The 17,673-nt window shown below is 37.7% G+C and overlaps 1 protein-coding gene across 4 annotated transcripts in view; it reads left to right on the top strand.

The window, feature by feature from the left end:
- Positions 1 to 386: 386 nt before the first annotated feature.
- CDK17 (cyclin dependent kinase 17) overlaps positions 387 to 17,673 on the top strand; it is a 90,400-nt gene continuing 73,113 nt past the window's right edge. For 2 of the 4 annotated variants that reach the window (XM_021527957.3, XM_021527955.3), the window contains exon 1: positions 387 to 679. The gene's annotated coding sequence lies outside the window, so the exon portion shown is untranslated. Of the gene's footprint in view, positions 680 to 1,276; positions 1,421 to 17,673 lie in introns of those variants that run through there. The other 2 variants (XM_021527956.3, XM_021527958.3) reach the window with 2 other exon arrangements.

Raw genomic sequence — 17,673 nt, 5'->3', positions numbered from 1 at the left:
AACCGCAGCAGCGCCCCACTCGGCTCGGCGCGGCCGGGCTGCCCCGCAGCGGGGCGGGCGGCCCAGAAAAGCACTGCGGCAACCCCCGCTCCCCGCGCCGCCGCTCGGGGCATTCCCCGCGCTCCGCCCTGACCCCCCCGCTCCCCGCGCAGCCGCCGGCTCAGCCGGGGCCGCCCCGGCCGCCAGGTGTCGCCGGCGCACGGGCGTCCCCGCGGCCCCTCCTGCGCCCGGAGCCGGCGGGGCTGGCTCAGTGCGAGCGGGCGGAGGCGTCAGCCCGCAGCGGGGACGCGCAGCCCAGCCCGGCTCGCCTCGGCTTGCCCCTTCCTCGCACACCCCCGCGGCCCGGCTCGGCTGACGCTCTCGGCACCGCCAGCGGCCGGCCGGGCGGCTCCCGGGCACGGCCTGCGGCCGCTCTCCGGTGGCGGCGGCGGGGAGCCGTGGCGAGGAGAAAGCTGCTGCTGCGGCGGCGGCGGCGGGGGGAGCAGCCATGTTGGAGCGGGGAATAAAGTGACTTTCCTCGGGGAGGGAGCGAGACCGGCGGTCCGGCGAAGGCTCTCGGGCGACGAGGGGAGGGGGGTTTCGGCTCCCGGCGGCCGGATACCGCTCCTAGGCGGAGGAGAAGGGGAAGGAGAAGGGGCAAAGGAACCGCCCCCGGACCCGCGGAGCTCCGGTGCTGCTGGTGAGTTGCGGCTGCTCATTGTCTCCCGGCCCAGGGGTGCGGGTCCGGCTCGCACCCGGTGGGGTGTTGGCTCTCGGCCTGCGGTGCGCGGGACGTCGCGGGGGGTGAGCTGACAGCGCGGCCCCGGAGCAGGGGGGAAGTGATGGTGGCGGTAGGAGAGCGCCCCGCCAGAGGGCCGGGGACTGCCCGGAGAGCCCCGGGCGCGGGGAGCGCCGCTCGGCGCCCCGGGCAGGGTCGGGCCGGGCTGCGGGGGATTTCCGCTGCCCGGTGGCGGCTGGGAGCGGCTCCGCGGGGGCTGGGGCAGCTCCGAGAGGCTGAGCCCTGTGCCGGGGGAGCCGAGCGAAGCCCGGCCGGAGGGGTGAGCCGGGGATGGCAGCCCCTGAGCACCGCCGGATTTTTTGGTGATCCTGCGTTCGTCACCGGCCTTTCCCCACCGCCTCCTCCTCTTCAAGCGAGAGGCAGCGTTCTCCTGACAGCTCTTCTCCTCGCAGCCTCCGCACGTATGACACATCGCTCCTATTGCAGGTCTCCCCCCACACACACACCCAAAATATGTAGGTTTCAGTGCGTGGCATAAGAGTTCTTCTTCTCTGAGCTTTTAGTTAGAAGGTGACAGGATACGTGAACATTGTCTGACCCTGAACTTCTGTTAACTCCTCCCTCCCCTTCCTCGCTGAGATATGTAATGGCTTGAGATCAGTGAGAGCAAAATGGTTCTCTCGAAAGGACGGGGAAAATCAGGTGGGATCTTGTATATTTTATATTTCTTGCAAATTTATTACGCCAACCCGTGCCAATACGATGTTCATATGAGTGGATTAGCTGTTGCGCTAGAAGAATGCTGACCTTGATCCCCTTTGTCTCTCCTGCAACAATTTTGGTAGCTGCTCTAGTTCTAAACTCATTGCTGTCTTTGGCACTTTGCTAATGGTTGCTAACAGTGTTATAAGCAAAAGGGGCTGACTTATAATCCAAACTCAACAGATTTAAAAAGCATCAATTTCCTTTTTTTTGTATATATTTTGGTGAAAATTTTCTGTTCTTTTGTAATTTAACAGAAGATCAATAGCAACATTCTTGTAGGTATCACGGTACAGATACAAGAACAACCTTGGTTTGACGTTCTTCCATTACTTCTCCCCATCCCCCCCACACACACTTTTTTATTTTATTAATTGAACTGGAAACCATATCACCAAAGGTTAAATACTGAGAAGAAAACATTTATAAGCATTTATAAAATTAGTACCAAATTCAGATTTGTTTTTCTTATTAGAATTGGGGATAAAAGGAGATAGGTGATCTGGTACTTTATGTGCTTTAGAAGAAATTGCCATATTGCTTTGTTATAAGAATTCTGTATATTTGCACACAGCTCTTGTTATTTACAGCTGCACTTCTGTAAGTGACATGAGAGAGGCTTGTTTTGAATAATTAATGTAGAAGTAACAGATAGGAAAACATAAAATCACATGTTTGAATACATGGTGAAATTTTTCCTTTAAAATTGTGCTTGAAAGAACAAACTGAATTTAATTCTCCAACATAGATAAACCATTATAATGTTAACTTGGCATTAAAAGGGCCACTTAAATTGGAAAGATGAAAGCTTTTTTTTTTTTCTGTCATAATTTAAATACTGCTTTGACAAAAATGAGTCTGACTTGCAAAAATCTTTAGGAAGGATAACGCAATGAGCTTCATACCTTTTATTTGCATATTGTGCTTTGTAACTGTGTGTTTACCCAGGATGGAGCTCTACACAAATCATGAGGTGGGTTCTTCCTACATCCGTACTGAAGAGTTTGCAAATTAAAGCCCATGTTGTCTGAAGAAAATTATAGTTTGAATATGGGGAGTCATTTATTTTAGGCTTGGCTAAGAATGTAGTGCATTAATTGATCTTCTTAATATGTAAAATGCCACTAGCGTTTAGTGAAATACCTAATTTATCATTGCAAATATTATTTAAATTGAGAAACATATCATGACTGTATATTTCCCCTGAATGGCTCTGGCTTCAATTTCTGCCTAACACTGCAGTGTGTAAATATGGTATAGCTTATGACAGGGATGTTAAGATGCTCAGTCTGCATATGTTACTGTTATGATGTAGAGCTCTTACAGTAAAAGGATGCAGAATTTTTTGAATGGCCTAGTAACATACAAATCTTGTAATTTCTTAAATGACTACCTGCTGCTAAGAAAAAAAAATGTTATATTCACCTTAATAAGTTTCGTTCCAGCAGTATATTTGAGTAATTGCACCTAAAAAGTGTAGTTGGGAAAGGCTTTGTTGAAGTCTGGTTCATTGAACAGTCTACATTAAAATCTTTCCATGAGTTTGCTCTTGACCCTCTTTTCGAGTTAAGTGGAAGCTCTTGATATTCCAAGTACAAATCAGTTTTTATTTTTTGTCCAAGAAAGCTAATAAGCTGTATTTTAAAAAGTTGTATATACTAGTTGTGTATTTATTGAATGCATTATATGTTATAATGTGAAAATGGACAAGATCATATTTAAAAATCAAGCTCAATTATTATAAAGCTTTTCTAGCATAAACTCGCTAAATGTGGCTTACAGTTCTTAAGTGACAGATAACTTTTTAGCTGCATGCTTTCTAATGCTTACTCTTTTTTTTTATTTCTGCAGCAAGCCTTGTGGTGAGGCAGCTGGACACCACTGTAATCATAGCAGTTCAGAATTTTATGTAATATACCACAACTTTAGCATGTAAAAATGCTTTTAAAATTCCAAGTGTTTTTATGACAGTTATGGTTCACATCTAAAGAACAGGCTAAATCAGTGTATTGTTAGCAGTCACTGCCTCATTTTGTGATGCACATAATTATAGCAATGGCTTTTGTCTTCTGAGTGTAAGAACTGGAATTTGGGTTTTTTTTGGTATCTGTTCACATACTGATGTAGCAACTTGGATGATAGAGGTAAAAGCATTTTATATTTACTTACTTTAATCACTAGACAACAATTTGCTTTTTAAAAATAAGTCTAGGCCTAGGGGGCCTTTTAAAACTTTCTGAATAGTTTCTATTCTGTTATTTATTCCTTTTGGGCCTTGGTAATGTTTTTCCCCATGAAACAAGGCTTTCTCCAAGAATACCCACTAGTGGGATGGGATGTATTTTGTGAAGAGTCATGATGCACTTTTGACAGCTTTTATCTGAAAAAGAGTGAAGTTAATGCTTGTTTGGAAAAATGACTTTTTATAATTCTCTATTGACTACAGATTCATAGATACTCATTCTTTACTAACTCAGTGGATTGGCAATTCTTCTAGAGTTGTTGGTTTCCTGAACTTCTTTGAGCAGTGATGTCAACTGTCAAGAGTTTAGTAGAACTGTCTAATTAGAACATGTACAAACAGCAGTTTAAACCACTGATAGTCACGAGGAACAAACAAGACCTGTACTTGAGCTGATTTGCCAACTTGGAGCACGAGAACATTGGGAAAGGAAAAGAAAAGAGTTATTTAGTTCTGTGATCACGTTATATGGAAAACAATGACCATAACAGGTGCATAAATCAGATAATTTGTATTGGATCAGCTTTTGCTACATCAGTCCTTGGATAGTAAGGCTTTAGGCGCATTCTTGGAGACGATTATACCCTGTACCTGGCTTCGTTATAGAATACCATGGACACACTGATACTGGGAATTGTTGTAACCATGCTTTATGGGATATTTGGGCTTTTGTAGTATAGTGCTTGCTTTTAAAGGATTAGAAGTGTCATTCAATAGGAAACATCAGTTTATCAGGGGTGCTGTGCCTAAGCATGAATGTTGGAAAAAAAAGAAATGTGATAGAGCAGCATTGTCAATGCAGCAGCAGAAGAAACAGCTGTCGAGTAGCATTTTAATTTTTCATGTAGTAAGACAGAATTAGGGAAAATGATTTTAAGAAGACTGAAAAATACCAACTTTATAACGTTTTTAACTAAATATTGAAAGGCTTCTCTGAATTTCAGGACAGTTTTCTGCTTGCTTATTTCAGTAATACATTGAAAATTCAGTAAGCTGAAGGGCAGTTGTATCTTATGTTTTGATTATGACCTTTTTGGTTTTTTTTAATTTATCTTCTCTGGAACAGCTAGTTTTGCATATATTTTGATGATCAGGGCTGTGTTATTATACCAGAACAAAGAAATTACGTGTCTTTCAGTTGCACTCCTAGCTATAGTTCTTGCCTATCTTTGATTTTAGGTTGAACTTCTTACGTATTTTGCGTAAGTGAATGTTACTCTGTACCCTCTAATCATGTTTCATTTAATTATTATCTGTACCTCGTAGTTGTACTTCCTTCTCTGACTGCTGCTGTTTTTAAAGGTTTGGTAGAGTTTCACAGTGGTCTCTGATTTTTAACATCTGCATTTTGTCAGCTTCAGTAAGGATACTTGGATGCTTTCAGTTCGTGTTAAAGTTGTCAGAATCATGTTATTCTCTTCTTTGCTTACTGGATTAGAGCATTTTGCAGGCATGTAGCTGTACTGAGACAGTAATATCATAGTCAACTGTCATAACCTGTATAGTCTTTCAGAAATCTCTTCCTGTTCTTATTGTAGGATGTGGAAGTGTCTTTATTTGGATGTTGTTCAGGTATGTGCATGCCTTTATACAGCAGTCATTAAAATTAACATTTTGTAATGTTTGCAGTTACTTGGTGTTCACTGAAATAAATATCTTTGAAAAATATGGACTACTAAGAATTATCAAAGGATATTAGTCATCAGCAAAACCATTGTCCTGTAATTGAGAGAAAACCATTTAGATTAAAAAGTCTATAGGTTAGTTTATAAAAAATGTAAAGAAGTTAACACTGAGATCAATTAATATGATTGATAAGAAAGGCCAAAGTTTGTCATGAGGAAAGCCTATGCTGTCATCAGCTATTACAATTAGGTGTATTTTAGGATGCAATTGTATTCTAAGAAAGCCATTCACCAGTTAGAAAAGCTGAAGAAAATGTAAGCATTTGATGTTCTTAGAATAAGTTGATGTTCATGAAATACTGCTATATTCGTAAGTAAACTAGCTGATAGTCATATGTGGTTCTCTGAGACATTTCCTAAGAGAACCTGAAGGTGTTAAACAGCTGTCACTGAAGTTGTGAGGTCAGAGTTGTACAAATTGGTAGGGCACTTTCTGGAGTGGAAGTGCTGGTCATATCTCTCAGTATGTCTCGGAACACTGAGAAATTACAACTAAGGTTTCTTTCAGTGGTTTTAGGAGCTAGTTATATGCATAGTAATGGATATTGGTAGAGCAGGAGATTAAGCAAAGAAAACAACTGTTGCTCAGCATATATTTATAGAGGACCAATCTTGTGAAACTAACGTCTGGTTCTCTTGATAAGATTAAATACTTCATATGGTATGTTGTTGATATTGCAGACAGGCGTCACTGAAACTTTTTACTTGGCTCTTACGTGGCATTTTGACTATGGAACTAAAATGATAGATCAAGTGAAAATATGTGAAATGGTTTAAAACCCAGTGGATAATGGGAATCAAGTGGTTGCCTATAAATAGTTGCTGTTATGTAACCGTGTGTGATGAGGGCTCCTCATCGTCAAAGTACATTTGTGAAGAAGTCCTGGGAAGCCTGCTCAGTGTCAGCTGTTGGGCATTGCCACTAATATGGTGACAGTGAAAATTGCCTATTATTTCTGTAGCTCCAGAAAACTGGGAAAACAATAGATACTGAAGAATGGATCATTACCACAGGATGGATGCTTAGAAAAATGGCAGCTTCCTGTTTGTTTACTTTATGCAGTATTTTATATCAGGTTTTAAAAGATTTAATACAGTCTATTCACTTTTAAAATAAATTACTTATATTTGATAACTGAATTAAATATATGCAGCTATTGATAATTAACTTTTAGTTTGGGTATTTTTTCTGTAAAGGTTTGGAATAGTTCCTCATTTATAATACAGAGCAGATATTAAGTGTTGATCTGCATTCGGTTTGTGGGGTTTAGGGAGAGCTTTTATTTTGAAAATATAGTAATCAATAATATAATTAATGGTACACAAGAGGAGGAAAAATGGTTATGAAATAACAGAGTACATGTTATATTTCTATCACTTTTCTGTATGTCATGAAATGAAGTTGTGTTTCTCAGTGTAGCATTCATTAATATTCTCTGTAGGCCAAAAATTATGTGGCTGTATATAATTTAACTGTGGAAAATTAAAAGGCTTTTTTTGGTCTGTCATTGGTTTATTGCCAGTGCATCTTCCTCTACCCTTTCTTGTTGTGGAGATCTAGTTGTCATAAACAGCAGTTAGAGTACCAATGTGTGCAGGGGGCTTGTTGCTTGCTTAGCTGCTATTTAGTCTTAAAGCTGTCTCATAAATATCGTACTAAATGGTTCAAGCATCTGCTTGTAAAGCATGGGTCTATTTCATAATTCTCCTTATTTATGTTTGCTCTGAAACCCAAATATAAAAATAAAGACTTCAAATGTGACTATGAGAGACAAAGCTTGGGCTGCTGCTGCCTGTGAATAACTTAATTTGCTCCACAGAAGAGTTCAACCTGGCATAACTGTGGCGCTACCACTCAAAGCTGCAGTCATTTTCCTCTTTGCTGGCTGCTGCTCTCATCCCCACATTCCTGCCTTTGTACCAGGAGGTGTCTTGTGACTCTGTCCGGGAGCTGGTGCAGGTTACATTGTGTGTTTGGGTTCAACTTCACTCTCATGTTTACGGGTAAATAATAGTCACTTTCTGCAGTATTGATGGAAAAACAGCAGTTTGTAATTATTTTTTTAAATATCCTGAGCAGATGGGAGGGGAAATTTCCTGTGTACAGAGAGGAAAGGAGGTGCTCAGCTGCTAAACATATCAATCATATATGCTGCATTAAAGTCTTTTAAAAATCATGCTTAAAACAGCAGCTCAGAAACTTACTTTGGTACTTGGTAAGAAGGCACAGTGTGGAAACAATTACTGATATATCTTATAAAATATATTCTTAATTTTTAATACGGGTACATGTTTGAGGTGAGAGTTATGAAACTAAATAGGATTTTGAAAATCTTTAATGTTGGGTAAAAGACATCTAAAGAAACTAGAAATTACACTACTTTTGTGCAAGTAGTATTTAAAAATGGAACTAAATAAGCTGAAAATGAAGTACAGTAGGAATTTGAAAATATTTGGAAGATGCAACAATAAAAAAATTACTTAACTGTAGTATTCATATTTTTAAATGGGCCTAGTAGTAGAGTTGTGCAGTTTTTTAGTTTCTGAAGATTTGAACCTCGGTAGAGAGGAGATCATTGGCATCACTGAAGCCACAGTTTGGATTTAAATAACTGAAGTTTATAGTGAAATTTACAGACACAGTGGTCTTGAGAATAATGACCTGTATAATACTCAGTAAAGCAATTTCGGAGGCAATTCCAAAAATACGAGATTTTCCATAATGTTTCATTACCTTTGTAAATGTGCCTCAGTAGGTTATGGAAAAGAAGAAAAATATTTTGAAGCTTATGCTATTTACCTTCAGGATTAAACAAGATAAACAGCTTAACAGTGTTCCCATTTGCACAAGTCACAGTATTTTTAAACCTGCTGCTCGTAATTCTGGGTTGTTTATCATGGAATACAGTTAACCTAAATGTCTTTTGGAAGCTTGTTTCTGATACATTTCAGTATAATTCTGCAAATCAAAAATGTTCGATCCATAAGCCATAAAATAGCTTTAAAATTTATTTAGTCAGATGGTGGCCTTTGGTTATTAAGCATAGTCTTTTTTTTTCTTTTTCCCTTGTAGGCTGCATGGGAGAAACAACATAATGGTGTATAGTAATTAGTTTCTTCAGTAGTTATATGCCTTTCTTCTTGAATTATGCAATTTTAGTATTTTAGAAGCAATGCAAAGCAGATTATGGGTTCTGAAGATATGGATTTGATATGCTTTGGTAGTCAGCTTAATTACTAGTACTTAGTATTTTAAAATATGTTTGAGTATGGTTTTTGTATAAAATATAAAGTGTTCAGTGCTGTTAATTAAGTGTTCTGAACCTGCTTTCTTTAAAAGGGACATTTTTTTTTAATTGCTCCTGGTGGTCTTCCATAATAAGTTTTGGTTCCTGGTATTTGTGAATATTTCTGGTAATGGAAGAGGTAGACATTAGTTGAAGGATTTAAGTCATTAGTTGTTTATCACTGTTAAAAGTTAATTTGGGTGTATTTATGGATAGCTAGTGATCATTTTCACCTGTAGCTGTGTTTTAATAAAATATCTATATTCCTCTTAATCATCTGTTTCTGGCAGTGGGTAGATAAAACCTGAAATTTTTTTTCAGTAAATAAATTATTCATATCTAAAATATAAATTATGCCAGATTGAATGATTTGCATTGTGCCTTTTTAAAAAATGTGTATCTCTGTAAACAGTAGAGAGAAATAGGTTCAGAGAGTAGTCCAAAGATCTTAATACAGAGCCGCCTCTTTCCACATTTACCTTGGCGGGAGCCCGTCAGAACCATTGCTTTTGTATTACAGCATTACAGTTTGAGTTGAATGAAGCACTTATTTCCAAATAGTTTCTGTTGCATCAATGAGCTGAAGAGGTTTTTGCACCTGTCTGCATTACAAAGTTGATGCTGAAGAAAGAAGAGAGAGACTGGCTGGGGGATAGAGCCAAGCATTTTCTTACCGGTGGTGGGAAACTGTAAGGTGTCTCCAGCACTGGTGTGATCTCTTAAGTGCCTCAGGTGCCTAAAGATGATCAGTGTCAATTCCCGCCCCCTTCCACCTCCCCACTTATGCATTTAGGTATTTCACTATGTAAGCAATAAAACACGCGGATTTTTATTTATTCATCACTCCTGCTTGCAAGTGTTTAGCATTTTAAAATTCTAGTCTTGTGAGTAGTAGTGATAGTATATTTTAATACTGAAATAGGTTCCTGAATGAACTGTGTTCATGTTATATCTTCTGGCAATCTCAGAAGTTCTGATTGCAAGGAGAAATAAGTGTCCTGGCTTTTAACAAAAAGGTATCTGGTTTTTTGTAGTAGGAGAATCTTGTTCTTTGAATATGTGTGCTCTGTGATAAAGTAAGACAAGTGAAGATTTGAGCTTATCTTATACCTGCAGTTGATGTTCATTCTTGACTTTTTAATGATGCTATACTGCATTATGTTAATGGTAAATGTACATTTTTGCATTTTAGGATTGTCATATCTGTTTTCAGTAACTGGAATTGTACCTTAGTTCAGAGATTGTTGTTTGTTTTGTGTTCTTACTTGAAAGATAGGATGTGAAATTTTCTTGATTTTAATTTTGAGAATTATTTCTTTGGATTGGTTGACATAATTTGCCAAGTTCTGTGCTAGTTTAGATAACTTGTTGAAGGTATTTTAAAATGTAACTGCAACAGGTTTTGTGTAGTGACATTAGTCACTTCTCATGGAAAGTAGTGTATCACTAGCTAAAAAAGTATGTAGGGATGGGTTATGTTAATTTTTGGTTGTTTAATTTGAGGCTTCTTTAAGATACTGATCTTAAGGGTATAGGTGTTGAGAATGCTTTGAAAATCAGCCTTAGTGGAATTGTCTGCAGAGACCTGTCAATAGAAATAATACCCTGAGAGTGTCTGAAAACCTAGTGGCATAGATTTTAGTAAATATTTTTAAGAAAAAACTGCAGGAGAAGCAAAGACAGTGTAAGTATAAAATACTTCTAAGCCACCTTTTACTAAAAGAATGGCCTAGTTTTTCTTGTTTCTATGGCTAGATGTTATCTTGCTCTCAGTGTGTTTATATACCACTGTAAATGAATCTAACCTGGATTATTTAATCTACATTAATGCTTTATGTCTCTGTGTAGTTAATTGCATGGGGCCTCTTCAGTCATATCTCATACAGAATTAACATCATATGTAACCTCACTGCTTCCAGCCTGATCTGAAACACAGACTTGGAAAATAGCCCCGTTAACTGTTTTATATAGGGAACGTTTCCTCTTAGCTACATTTGATATGCAAGGCTTCCAACAGTAGGTTGTTTAAAAAAAAACCCACAAAGGTCTTTGTCACTGAAGGAGGAAAAAAGCCTGAAACGTCTGATAAAGCGCAGGAAGCAAAATTGTTGACAGAGAAAATTCCTTTTCTGTATAGTCACTTTTATGAGAAGTGCCACTCCCCAAAGGTAATATATTTAACTGCTAGTGGATCCTCATGACATAATAGATTATTTTTTTCTCTTGTATTCAAATGTTTGAAAGTGATAAAGAAAACTACGTGGGTTAATAGTCTTCCAGATTTTTTTGTGGTATTTTGCTGTGTTACTTGTGCTGTGTTCTAGTTTATAAATGTTTGCCTCTCTCTGATCATAACAGACTTTGGAAAAATAACATGTTCTGTTTTGTTCAGAAGTGAGAGACATTTATGATGGTCTTCTTGTTTAACTCCTGTCAAAACTCCTTCCACAGTGTGCACAAGCCTTGCTTTTTCTGCTAGATAGTAATATACCTGTTGGATTGACTTACCATGGCTCTTTATCGGAAGGTCTAGGAAGCTTTTTGATGAAGCAGTCTGAAATACAGAAAAGATGCACTGTTTTACAGCATAGAGATACATCTTTAATAGTGTCCTTTTGCCTTCTTGGACAAGTAGCTCTGTTGGATCTTTGAACCAAACCTTAGGGTTAGCTGTGGTTTTGTTGGGTAGCAGAGGAGACAGAAGGTGTCAGAAATGGGGGAAGGAGTGCATAACTGGGACCAAAAGAGAGCTTTTCAGGTAGGGCATGGTGTTCTGTGCACTCATCCAGAATCGGATATTACTAGAGTGTGTTTGCCCAGGTTTTCCTTACTCTTTTCTAGATTTTGCTAAATATGCTGTGCAGAAATTTATTTACTTAAATCCATGAGATTAGCCGTACAAATTTACACTATTATAATAAAGATGGAAACTTGTACCTTCTGATCAGGGAAAGCTATGTGTGAAAACAGGACAAGAATGTCCTGTAGAGTTACTTAATTCTGTGTCATTTCAAAGTGCTACTTAGTGACAGTCTATCTATTACATTGAAGGAAGTTTTATCTTGAATTTTGTTTTTTAAATGGTGTTCTGTCTAGCTGTTAATTTCAAGCAAGTAAAAGGAGGAAGTATGACGTATGTTAAATGTTGATTAAATTAATAGAAAAGAGAAAGGCAGATGGATAGAAAGACATTCTGACCTTGTAGAAAACAGAAAGTATTTGACATTGTAGTTAGCATTAGTAGGCCTTTGTATGTTTCACTTAGGGAGTCTGAAAGTAATTCCAATAAATGTGACCTATTTCTAGATTTTGGACTATTGAAAATCCAATTTACGATGTCTTCCTACTTGAAAGGTGCAACAAAAGTTTCAGGTATTTCCTTAGTGAAACTTTCATGTATATGGAGAGGAGGAGGTTTAAAATTGTGATTTTATGCCTGGGTGAAATTTTTATATAGCAAATGAGATGTAAAGAAAGGCAACTACATATTCTTCACACATGCAAGAGCATGTTCTGTCAGCAGTTTCTGCAGTTGCTTTTGTTGCACACTTCATGATTAGCTAATGCGTGTTGGGCATGTTATGAATGCATGTCTGACATATCAGAATATGATTTATAATGTGTAAATCATAAATACTTCATTCAGTATTTTTGCTGCTCATTACCCAGGAATTGTCTAGCAGCACTTGAGAGAGTAAATGAATTCTCCTAAGACCTAAATGCTGTCATCAGCAATATCTCCATGTTTATATTCTCAGCTGCATGGACCACTTTTTGAAATTACCTGCTGTGTGAATAAAGATTATTAAAGTCTTTGGCATGCTAAAGTAAAAGTTTAATGCAAGCACTAAACACATTAAAAATACTGCTCTCTTCTGAAAGAAACTGATGTCTCAAATTTAGATATCCAGTCTCAAAACAGCAAAGCTACTATTAACTGTCTAGTTGGGCTAAAGAGAAAGTTGCTTTTAAACAACTTTTGGTCATTATTCAAAATTAATTGTTTATTTTAAAGGGAGAAGGGAACTTTCTTTGTAAGAAATGGTGAACAATGCTAAAATTAACCTCATCTGTAGCATGTGATGCACTGTTTAACAAAATTATGCACCTTAATTTAGTATTGTTTGAGAGAAAATGTCTTCTAGGTGTTTTTATTTATACAATCAGATCAACATAAATTTCTGAATTAAAACCCAAGTCTGAGTCCTTTTCACAAGAGGTCATGCCTCTCTAGGAGTACAGGTTATCTGGGAGTCATATTCCTGTCCTGGAGGGTATGAGACTGACTGGGTCAGGGCATGGTGGGGACCAGGCTCCTTATAGCCTGGCTGTGCCATGGAGAGTGATGTGACCAACATGGCTTTCCTTCTGTCATCTATCTCATTTTGTTACATGAGTTGTTTGCTGCAAAGCTCCTTCCTGTATTATGTTCATTAACCTAAGGGCCAATGTGTCAAACTGATATTCATCAGACCTATACATTCCAAAAAATGGCATGTTTTCAGTTTGTCCTCCAAGATGTTCTGCAAAGTGCATGTAGTGTACTTCAAAACAAGGGGAGATCCTTAGGTCTTTTAGTTGACTGGTGATTAAATTAGGTATTCTCCTAGAGGATGCTTTGACTCTGGTCATAAATGAAGTGAAAACCTGTTCATTACAGGCCTTATGAATAAGAAACATTTATTCTACCTTTACACCTCATGCATAATCTCATCTTGTTTTAATAAATGTCATCTAGTGTAATATATAATCAAACTGTTTTGAACCATTTCTCAATTATCATAATAAATTGTGAAATAAACTATGTCAATCCTTTAAGTAATAATAATAAAAAAAAGCTGTTTCTGGGCTTATTGTGCTGTATTAAGGAAATACAGTCAATGAGAATTTTTGCTGGTGGTTTTTAAAGCATGATCTGCACAAGAAATTAAGATTCAGAAGTGAATTGAGCTGTATATAAAGTAATACTGTTTTGCTAGTAGCAGATTCTGATCCCTATTCTTGCTTTTATTTTATTGTGAAGTACGAGGGGTTCAGCATAGTATTTACAACTGGATTTGCTTTTTACACTTGGGAATGGAAAGTTTAGCTTTAGGTGTCTTGCTAGTATGTATGACAGGCAGTGTCTGTTTCAATTCTTTGCCACCCTTAACTGTGATGAAAATATAGTAATGTTTATTTCAAAGGGTTGGTACATGATATTTCAAGAGTTTATAAATCCTCAGGTTTGGCTTACAAAATTTTCTTGGTCTCTGCATATACTAACTGCAGCAGGATGCCACATATGTGTACCTTAGTTTAATATTCTTTGGATTTGAGGTTTTTATCTCAAAAGTCTTCTACCAAATGAAAGTTTACTACTGCATTTTGATATTTTATATCATCTTGGTGGGATACTCATGAGCCTTTAATAAGGTTAATTTTCTTTATATTGGAATTTCTAATCAAGTCAAAGTATTTTCTGCTTGACTTTTGTACTTGTTTATAACTCTGTCATATTTCAGTAGTAAGCAAGAGCTAATCTAGTGGAAATATGCAGGATACCTTGTTTGTGTAACTCCATTGTAATAGATTTTCACAGCATGGAGACAGTATATGTAGCAAGAATAGGCTTAAAAAGAGTTGGTCCCAACTTTACTTTGTAAATCAGATCTGAATATTTAAAATTCAAATTTAATGATAAATACATATTTCAAAAGCAAATCAATGATAATTGTGTTAACCCTGTAGAGGGGAGATTCTCTGATAGAATTTCCGAGTTTTTCATTTTAAAATCAGGCTAGAGTGATAAAGTATGGAAGGTGGATATGGGAGAAAGAGCAGCTCATATAGATCAATCAGTCTTATTCCTAGGGCATCATGGCTCTTTGAGTGTCACAAACATTCAGCATGTGGACTCTGCCATTTTTTGTCCAGTGATATCTAATTTGAGACAAGTAGCTAATTTTAATTTTTTTTAAAATCCAAATCTTAAAGCTTTTTCTAGCAGGTTATCAGATTGTTGTATGTTTAGTTACTTTACTTCGGAAGTTAACTATGTGACTTTGGTTAATTGTTCCTTGTTGAAGGGGGAAGTTGCTCTTCAGGCATAGCTTTATCAGCTGCAGTGTAAATGTATCTGCATGAGTGCTGTCCTCCACATGCATCTGAGATCTGCAAGTTGTATGTAGTTGGGTTTGCAGGTTCAGGGTCTTTTTCCCTAGTCTCTCATATTTAATGAAGTTCTTCGAGCTTGTTACTGGCACAGAGTAATTCTTTGGAAGGTAATTGATCTATACCTACAGAATTTGTTTTATGTAGGAATCATACTATCTTTGTTATAAGGACCTGACTAAAGTTCATGGAAGCATATAATGGGGAATTAGGTGTTGGGAAAAGAGGTCCTTCTATTCTTGGTTTGTTTCAGATATACTTTGGTAATGTTTGACTGTCTTTGCTTTATGCTGTCAAAATGTCATTACTTGGATCTTTCCCAATGTTTTTATTCAAGTGATAGGAAACAGAAGGGAAGGAACTAATTGGGATGAGTCTAGGAAGCATGCAGTGAATACACGCACAGCATTTTTGCTTTCTTATCCAGATTTCCAGCATGTGAGATGTGTGATGGCAGAGGCATCACTGACAATGTAGTTACAGCTCATGGGGAGTCCAAAATGTATCTTCATCCCTACTGCCACTAAAGCTAAGTGTATGTATTTCTCCTTGGTGAGGTTCTCTCAAATTCTTGCTTTATGAAGTAGAGCTTGTCTTGTTAGTTCATGAGTAATGGCTACATCCTACTATCTCTCTTGTCAGCAGAGGGTAGGAGTTTCTCCTACACCCAGGGAGAAAAGAGTAAATTATCAAGCAGTAGAAGCTAAAATAAAAATAAATGTGAGAAGAAATAGGCCAGATTAATCACTGACTCTGTAAGACAGCAATGCTTTCTTTGGGTGAGAAAATTACTCTTTTCTTGATAGTACTGTCTTCAGGAGGCCAGGCAGACACCTATGTTGCTGGGCAGAGGGTATGTGCATGTATTGATGTTGCACATTTGATTAAGGCACAATGGAAAACTACCTGCAGTTCTGAAGCACCTGATACCGTGGTTGCTTCATTTCAAGAGGCTAAGGCACTTAAAAACTCAGTGAAATCCTAAACTGTGAAAGCTTATAATTCTATTTTTACCTCATCATAATTGTACGGGCAGTATAGGTGGTGACAACTTAAACAAAAGCATGAGGGGAAATAGTTTGTGGTGGATTGTGTATATTTTTCATTGTTTTCTGTGTACTGCAGTTACTGAAGCAGTGATACCTGAGCTGGCTATGGAGTAATTGGTATGCACATTGCTTTATAGAACTTTCTATGAAGTCTTACAAGTCTTCTCCCTCCAGGACTTGAAGTATTTTATTCCCCGCAGGCTAAAAACCTTTCACTTTTCAATGTTTCGTTTAATTTCAACATTTGGAGACTGTAGTCAATGGGTTTGTTTCAACGATTAATCTGTTTCATGATCTGTGACAGCAAGTGGTCAGTGGATGTTTACTTCCCCTCCACCCCAACAATTTGTTATATGATTTACGTATGTAATATGAAATACAGTCTAAATACACACAATAAAAATAGTCCATGTCACACTGAAGTTGAGATGTTTGCTGATGCTGTGCAAAGCAAGGGCTTGTTTGAAGACTGTGTATTTTGTTGGATTGTCCTCACCTCCTATCATAAGTTTCCAAATCTAAAATGAAAGTATTTCACTGTCAGTCCTGAAATATGCAGTATCAAAGTGTTACATAGGGGGAAATACTGGACAATCCTTTTGATGCATCTTTCTCTCCACTGTTTTTATGTGAGTAGGGTATTTTTTCTTGTGAGGATAGACAGCTTAAAACATCCTTATTAGGGAAGTGTATGAGCTTAAGTGGTCACAATCTCCATTTGAATCATTGGTGAGAATTATGTTAGAAAATAGGTGGTGTGGCATTGCTGACACTTTATTTTACCAAATGAGAAAATTGCTTACAACTTGTTGCCTGTAAACCAAGCCTTTTTTTTTTTTTCCTTCTACCCCTCGACCTCCCCCTCCCCCAGTCTGGAAAGCCAAATAATTTGTTTTCAGGAAGCCACTTTTGCCTTTTTCTTCTTTATTTGTTAGCTTCGGTATTTTGTTTTTCTCTAGACAACAGTGTCCACAAGCATAATGAGTTTTAGCTCTAGTTGACCTTCATATTGGCATCTAATGGCAAGATTTAGATACAAGTTTATGTAGAAAAGATAAATAATAACAAAAATTGAGAGGGAAGAAAAAGTACTCCTCTTTGTGTTTTTTTTGGTTTTTTTGTATTTGTTTAGATTCAGAAAACTCATATTTCTGAGGTTAAGGTGAAATATTAACACATTTATGTTGATTTTCCAGTCTATATGACAATTATTGATACTTAGGAATGAGTACTTGGGCGGAACATTTTGTTGGTTGATAAATTGATTCAGTATTTCTGATTTGCTGAGTTACAATTTGTTAGATTTGGAAGTTACGTATTTTCACCAGACAAACTAAATAAAATGTGATCTTTATTTTTCAAAATATTTTGATTGTGTATATCTTTGCTAGGATCTCTGTTAATTTCTTCAGCTCTTCTTTACAATAACTTACCTGACTCAAGTTTGAGAACTTCAGAAAATACATATGATTTCTTACGTGCTTCCTACGTGTCCTGAAAAGGGTAAGATTTCCTATGTAGTTCACTTAGCATCTTTCAATGCTAAAAATACGTCTGTGAAGTTCTTCCCATTTTTTGGCAATTTTCATTTGTAATTGTGCTATTTTGGTTACTTTTATTTCTAATAAAAATTTATAGCTAATGTTTAAACAAACTAGGCTAGCATGAAAGTAGAAAATTTAAAAAACAAAGCTAAAAGGGAGAAAAAGGCTAAAAGTATTTGTCAAGATTTAAGCAGTAGAGAGAGAGAGTAGGCAATTTCTGATGCTTTCAGTAA

The sequence above is a fragment of the Lonchura striata genome, chromosome 5 (assembly GCF_046129695.1).
Source record: "Lonchura striata isolate bLonStr1 chromosome 5, bLonStr1.mat, whole genome shotgun sequence".
Lineage (NCBI taxonomy): Eukaryota > Metazoa > Chordata > Aves > Passeriformes > Estrildidae > Lonchura > Lonchura striata.
The sequence above is the reverse complement of the archived record's forward strand: the minus strand, read 5'-3'. Positions and strand labels throughout refer to the sequence as shown.